This window comes from Leptodactylus fuscus, chromosome 2 (genome assembly GCF_031893055.1).
Source record: "Leptodactylus fuscus isolate aLepFus1 chromosome 2, aLepFus1.hap2, whole genome shotgun sequence".
In the NCBI taxonomy this organism is placed as follows: Eukaryota; Metazoa; Chordata; class Amphibia; order Anura; family Leptodactylidae; genus Leptodactylus; species Leptodactylus fuscus.
In genome coordinates this window covers 105,961,642-105,969,652 of record NC_134266.1, presented here as the reverse complement: position 1 = coordinate 105,969,652, position 8,011 = coordinate 105,961,642, and positions in this window count along the sequence as shown.

Genomic DNA, 8,011 nt, shown 5'->3' with positions numbered 1-8,011 from the left:
AGTACATTTACCATTGGGGAAGGGTGATGGGGAGTAAATACTTTAGAATCACCTCTACAAGATGCTGTAATTTATACTGTGTGGTTTATACAGTCTCATATAAATTACCAGTCTATCCAGTCTATATGGAAAGGAGGGGGAAAGTGCCTGGGAATCTTCTGGTCTCCACAGCAAAACCGTTTTTCTTTAACTGGACACAAAGTCCTGCATGGCTGATTTTGTGTCCAGTTAAGAGAAAACGGTTTCGTCGCGGAGGGCAGAAGGCGCTCACGGGCAGACACTTTGCAAACCCTTTCAAATCAATGGGTTTGATAACTGTCTGCCGGTTTCAGTCTCCTGTCCAGTTTCTCGGGCAGAAGCCTGAAAGCGGAGATCGGGTGCAGGTGTGAACCTCAGGCCCCTTTCACACCATATTTTTCATGTCAGTTTAACTGATCAGTTTAACGGATCTGTTATTTTAATCAAAAAACTGACACAAACTGATGTCAATTCATGCATCAAAAAATCTGATCCGTTAACAGATGTGCATCCGTTTGCATCAGATTTTTGCTAAAAAAAAAAAAAAAAAAAAAAGGATCCATTTTTTTTATGTTTACCTCTGCTCTCCCCCACATGTGTTTCATCTAATACCATCAGGGGTAGCACATATGGGGAGCAGCAATCAATCCCTAATGGCTGCCCCCGCAAGTGTGCTGCCCCTTATGGTATTAGGTGAAGCACATGTGGGGGTAGAAGAGGATCTTTCCCCCAAGTACTACAAATCACAGCACAATTTTTTTGTTGAAGCACTCCCCACATGTACTTCACCTAATACAGGGGTCTCAAACCCACGGCCCGCGGGCCAACTGTGGCCCTCGGGACAATAGTTTGTGGCCCCCCCGGCGGACGCCGGGAATCGGGCGGCCGCCATAGCTGCCGGGTGTCTACTGTTTTACACAGTAGACACCCAGTGCTAATGCCCGCAACGATCAGAGGCATTAACCCCTCCAGCGTCTCAGTCAAAGCTGACCGAGGCACCATTATCCTGGCGGCGCATGGGCGCCGCTATTTTGCCTGTGATCGCCGACACCTGGAGCATGCTCCAGGGCCGACGTCACGTTGGCATGACAGCTGGGAGCCTTGTAAAGGCTCCCCGGCTGGTCTGCAGTGAATTTCTTTTGCAGGCTGCTCTATAAAGCCTGCAAAAGAAATGACGATTTTTTGCAATGTATTGCAATGCATTAGCATTGTAATGCATTGCATTACTGATCAGACCCTGGGGTTCAAGACCTCTAGGGGGTCTGGTAAATCCCCCCCCCCCCAAAAAAAAAAAAAAAGTAAAAAAAAAAATATTAAAAAATTAAAAAGTATTAGAAATTCAACTCACCCCCTTTGCCTAGAAGACATATAAAAGTAGTTAAATACTGTGAAACACATACATGTTAGGTATCCCTGTGTCCGAAAAAGCCCGCTCTACAAATCTATAAAAATATTTTTCCTGTACGGTAAATGCCGTAGTGGGAAAAAAAGTCAAAAGTGCCAAACTTTATTCACTGTTTTGCCTCTGATAAAAATTTGAATAAAAAATGATCAAAGCAATACCAATTCCCCAAAATGGTATAACTAAAAAGTACACCTGGCCCCGCAAAAAAAGACACCCTATACATCCCCGTACACGGATGTATAAAAAGGTTACGGGTGTCAGAATATGAATATGAAAAAGAAAAAATTTGGGAAAACCTGATGCGGCCCAACCTCACCCAGACTCTACCTCCAGCGGCCCCTGGGTAAATTGAGTTTGAGACCCCTGACCTAATACCATTAGGGGTATCGCATGTGTGGGGGGGTAGCAGACGTGAGGATGCACCTAAATACCATCAGGGGTAACACATGGGGGCAGTCATTAGGGTAGCACACGTTGGGGTGCAATCAATCCCTAATGGCTGTGCCCCTCATGTGCTATCCCTGATGGTATTTGGTGAAGCACATGTCGGGGTAGCAGAGGAGCTGTCCCCATGCACTCCAAAATACAGTACAAATAAAAAAAATTGTGCTGTGATTTGAAGTACTTGGGGGACACCTTCTCTGGTACCCCTGCATGTCCTTCACCTTATGCCATTAGTGGTGGGCGAAGCTATTAGGGATTGATTGTCTCCCCAATGTGTGCTACCACTGGTTTCAGCATGAATGATACTGCCATTTGTAAGCCCCATTAGAGACTGCTGCTTCTGCCGCCCCTCCCCCACTTCTTGTGTGTCCCTGCTCCCGAATGTCTGAAGCGCCTCCCCAGTCCTATCTTCTCCTTCAGAGGATGAACTGATCAGCAATAACAGAATGCTAGCTGCAAATTGCTCACATCCGTTTACATAGGGACCACCATTGTGGATCTGTTGTGGTCAAAAGAAAAGTGTAGTAGTACACGTTTTTTTCTGTTTGAAATAACAGACAGGGGCATAGAGAGACCACAACGGATTGTCTGTTTGTTTTTTATTAGAGGCAATGGGTCCGCTGACGACTGTGCTACAACTGGCCGGCCATGAATTAAAAGCATGAGGGACACGGGGCTGTTCTCTGTGTGCCGCCCATGCACGGGCCGTGCTTCCACAGCTCTTTTCATTAAATGAATAGGAGCCACAGAAGCAAGGGCCACAAAATAGGACAGGAATAGGACCTGTTCTATATTTTGCAGCCTGGAGTGTTAGCCTCCACACGGGACCGTGAAATTCATGATCTTATGTACGGGCCCATAGAAAAAAATGTGTCAGTGTGCTATCCATGAAATACATGTATAGTACACTGATCACGAACGTCTGCAAGATGCCTTAGATGAACACATGAAGAGTGGTGGGGGAGTTAACGAAAATTAGACCAAATCGCAAAAGCAGGCTCTGAAATTTTATTAAACTATTACAGATTTCATAGAAAAAGCAAGGGTAAGTAGCAGCCGGGTGCTGCTAGTCAAATCTTTGAGTAATAGATCATCAGCAAGTGTGACTTCCTTTATAAAAGGAGACCTTTTGGTACGTTTGGTGTCAGAAAAACACTAAAAAATCTAGCATGCCAAAAAAATAACATTTAACTTTTACTTCATATTAGATAAAAAAAAAAAAGTCCAATAACATGAATCCATGAATCAGATAAGAACAAAATACAGCTTACGCGTTTCAGGAATGCATGGTGGATCCCTTACTCTTAACTCAAACCATACTGACAAATAAACCTAGTTATATAGCAGTTGGATCCACATAGCCTCACCCATAAATCAATAAAGACTTTTAACTCTATCTGTGCCATTAGAAATAAATAAGCATTATTGCAATAACAGATGAAATATGATCATGAGAACCAGTAATTGACAAATGTATAGATATATATATCTCAAACACTCAGAATGAACTAGAACATATTGCTGATGGTATATCAGTATTGAAAAGAGTTCACACTATGCGATTTAAAAAGGTGATGTAACTTAACCAAAAAAAAAAGGGGTAAATAATGAATAACAAAAACCCAAATATCTGAAGAAAAGAAATATAAACATAATATAACAATATCACAATAACAAACCTCAGATATATGGCCAGTGATGCAGTTTGTCTTCCGCTTGCTTAGGTATTACACACCACCAAACTTATAGTTTATTGGTGAGTTGTGTGTTCTTTTCATCTTATCGATCGGGACCTTGACTGTCATCTACATGCCGCAGTGAGTTTAATGCTGTTTACTATATGTTCTAAGTTCATTCCTTTAAAGTTGCATTGCATTGCTGACCAGGGTCAGTCATCCATGTATATGTGGTGAGTTTCATATTGCTCACCGAGTGTTTTAAGCCCATTTTTTTTTATTTAAGTTCACCAATACGTTTTTGATGTGTTTTGTATTTGTATATAGATTCATATCATATCTGAGGTTTGTTATTTTTATATTGTTATATTATGTTTATATTTCTTTTCTTCAGATATTTGGGTTTCTGTTATTCATTATTTACCCGTATAGCTCATAGTGAACCAAGGGTTGGAAACCTCTGTACTACATGGTACATTGTGTAGGAGCTGTGCTTGGTACTGGGTTGTTGCTGTACCATGTGACCAATGCATGTGGCTGAAAATGCTTCTTGCCTGTGTCGAAGCAAACGGCTGACTTGTGAGGGTGCACAGGGAGATCCCATGTACCAGAAATGAAATCTTCACCAGTCGTAGATTTATTTGTGTGGCAGAAAAATCTATCTGACAGGCCAATGAGTCACCAGCACCTGATGGCAAACTGAATAAAACAGGAAAAGTCAGTTATTGCGCAAAAACTCATGCATGTGTGACAAACTTACTTTTTATGGCTTTTATACCACAAAACTAGCAACAAATGCATATTAGATCAGACTTGGTTATTACTGCTACAGTTGGTTTGACAAACCATTGATCAATAGGGTGTACTTTAATTTATTTATATGTGGCTTTTACACATTTTAGTTGAATTAAAACAAAGGTCTTCCAGAGACCAGATTCCAAAATTCAGATGAGAATATTTTGTCCCAACACCTAACATAAATTGCAGACCGACATAAAACATTGATAAACTGTACTTGTGATGAATAAAACAACAAGAGATTTATGAAAGGACGGTCTCTTGCCCAATGCAACCAATCACAGTGCAGCTTTAAGAACTCCATAAGAAATTAAATATGTTCTGTGATTGGTATCAAAGGCCATTTTTCTTTCAGAAGTTCTCTAAATTGGGTCTAGTGTAGTAGGACAAAGGAATGGCTACCTGATATAATGTAATCTACATTGATGTGTAAGGAGTCACTATGATGAAACGAACACACCACTGTAAAAGCCAGTGAGCAGTAGGTACTTGATTTGGTAAGTTTTCTTGTACTTTCTTGCAGTTTTGTCTTACACTGATAAATAAGCCATAACTGATAAATTTACATAATCTTTGTCTTCTCAGGAGGACGAGGAAGAAGAAGTGGGCACAGCAGAATCTTCAGAAGATCAGTGACCTCATCTTTTCAACCAACCTCAGCTTCTTATTTGAGATCATGTTTATAGTTGGACCCATCTATGTGACCCTTTAAGCTGACAAAAAACTTATGCCGCCTTCTACAATACTCAGGTTATTAGTGCTGTCGGTTTTGCTACAATCTGCTGTGCTAGTACTGGTATATTCTGAATTCATGCTTTCATTTAAGTCTGACAGCATTAATATAATCTTTAGATCATAGGAGTATGCAGTAGTAACTTCCCAGCACAATGGTACTTTACTGAATGACAAAAATATCCTAATGTGTAATATCCACCAATTATCAAATTGGCTTTTTATCTGTGATTCAAGAACACTGGGGCAGATAAACAAAAATGGGAAGACAGTGCAAAGTTAAACTAGACATTCTTAAACTACATCAGAAGTGTCTAGTGCCATTCTAGACTGTCTAATCCAGTGGTTCTTAATTGGGGTTCGATCAAACCCTAGGCCCTATGCACGGTTCATTTTATGTACCAGTAAAAAAAAAACATATACCTATGTCTTGAATTTGGAAAAAAAATCATATTTGATTTATCACTAAAGAAGGGTTCGGTGAATGTGCATATGAAACTGGTGGGTTCGGTACCTCAAACAAGGTTAAGAACCAATGGTTTAATCTAAGGGGGTGTTCACACTTGCGCTCATGTCTGCTGGGTTGTTTGGCACTCCTGCGGTCACCCTCCTTACCTTTACTGAGCCCTCTCATCCTGTGAGTGTTCGGGTCTCATAGGATAAAGTTTTATAAATTTTATATATTAACCCCAAGTGGGTCGGTACTAGCCACAAACATACATAGAGACATATCAGCGGATTGACAAGCAAATACAGTTACAACGGCATGGTACAGTACAATAAAAAAAACAAAGGAGAACAAAAGGTTAGAAAAAGAGATATAATACCTAGTTGGGTTGCTGGAGTTTCTTCTCATAACATCCAGGGCACATTGCTTGGAGTCCTTAATCCTCAGGCTTTTGGGGGGGCATTCCCCATCAGTAGAACAGTCCAGAGCGCATGGCTTCTTTAGTCTTAGCACATAGTATCCATAAAGCAAGAGATTATAGTCCAGGTGTGGCACCTGTAGTATCCAGGGTAGCAGAACACACAGCAAGTCCATAAAAGTTCATCAGTACCATCAAATGGCTTCCAGTCCTTTTGTTCCCCATCCCCCCCTCCATACAATGTTTGGACCTGGAACATGCGCCTTCGCACTGCGCACCTGAGGAATTTATTGAGGTAAATGTAACATATTCTCCTGGGGCAATATCATCATCAAAACCATATCCCTTTGAAGTGGACTTGGCTCCCCACAGTCTGAGCTGTGGGCCCTAGGTTTCCTGCTTGATAGGAAAACCCCTGTGGAGGTAATGGCATTGACCAGGACGTAACAAAAGGCCTTGATCAAAGCTGTTCGGCCACTTCTAGTACTCAAACAGGCTTGCCCATTTGACACCTACCCCATATCCTGTGATCAAGAAGGGCGAATATGCATGTGGTAAAACACATGAGACAAGTACATGGCTGAAGATGGCGGTCAGTTTTAAAACACATTCATTTGAATGGAGTTTTTAAAGCAAACCACCAGTGTCCATATGCAGCCTCTCTGCAGGGAAACCATCATTTTCTGACATGCAGGGCATAAGTGTGAACACCCCCTGACTTTACATCACTTAAAGGGGTATTCCCACCTCACATACTCATCAGTCTTTACTGCTGTAAAATCTTCTTTCTTCCTGGTTTCTTGCATCATTTGGTGGGCAGGATTTCACATGCAACCTGCCGTTTAGCTTCGCCCACCCATATTGGACTATGAAGTACAGACAGCAGCAACTCCATTCTGTGTTACATACAGAGACTGCCTGTCTCTGCCATAATGAACACAATTGAGTTAGCTAGCCTGATAACTGGGAGAACAGAAGAAATGAAAACAGCTCCTCTCCTCTATCTGAGAGCAGGGAGGTCATGTGGTGTAGACACAGGAATAGCTAGAAACACAGGCTGGCTCCCGTGCACTTAGCCCCTCCTCCTTCCCCCTGAGAGCAGGCAGATACATCACTTGACTCATGAGCAGATAAGTCAGGGCTGTGGCCACAAAGAATTGAATAAAGTAAGATAGTGGACAAACAAAGCAGTTTTGCTGAAGCAGTGTATTTAGGAAAAGTCTTACATCCACATTAACAAGCAGTATAGATAGGATCCTTGTGATGGGACAACCCCTTTAATTGGCTGATTTTCATGGCACACTATCTGGCTCAGTTTAGCATATTAAACCATGCCCCTTCTCAACAAGCACCATCCATATTCCATATAAGGAGTCTAAACAGAAAGTGTCTAAAACACATAAAAAATAAAGTGTAAAGCATGTATGCCACTTTTGGTGCATATTCAGTATGTGCTGGTTTTGCAGTTATGAATCTCTTGCAAATGAGTCCCAGGCAGAGCCCATCTTCTAACCAGTTAACTTGGTTTGTATCCATATGTGCCTGGGTAACAATGGTAGTATAGTGTGGCCATTTATGGGACCACTTGGTGCAAACTGTATAAATGGTGCTAATGATGCCCATATCTTTTGAGTTTTGCACTAGTTTTGATATAGCAGTCAGTTTCCACATATATCATTTTTGGGTCCTTTTCTAAATTTGCTAATGTTTCAGTGCTGTTTGAATACTAAATACTACATTACTGAATAAAAGTGCTACAAATGTAGACAACGGTGTAGAGGAAATAATTTTACTGTGGTTGAAAGGATGTGTTAACTATTAATGAATGATTCTGATTGGTATTCTGTGCTTGTATGTGTTTTATGTTTGCAAATACAATGTGCTAGATTTGTTTTACAAAGTGATGTTTCTACTCATGTAATCTGTTTAGCTAAAACTAAATGTACAACTTTTGATAAAGGACACTGAAGAGTTGATGTGAATACTGCTCTAGTCTTAACAGGTCTGCTTAAAGTTACAATAAAATTCACTTTTTTTTTTAGTGCAATTGTCATCTTCCCATTTATCCCTCT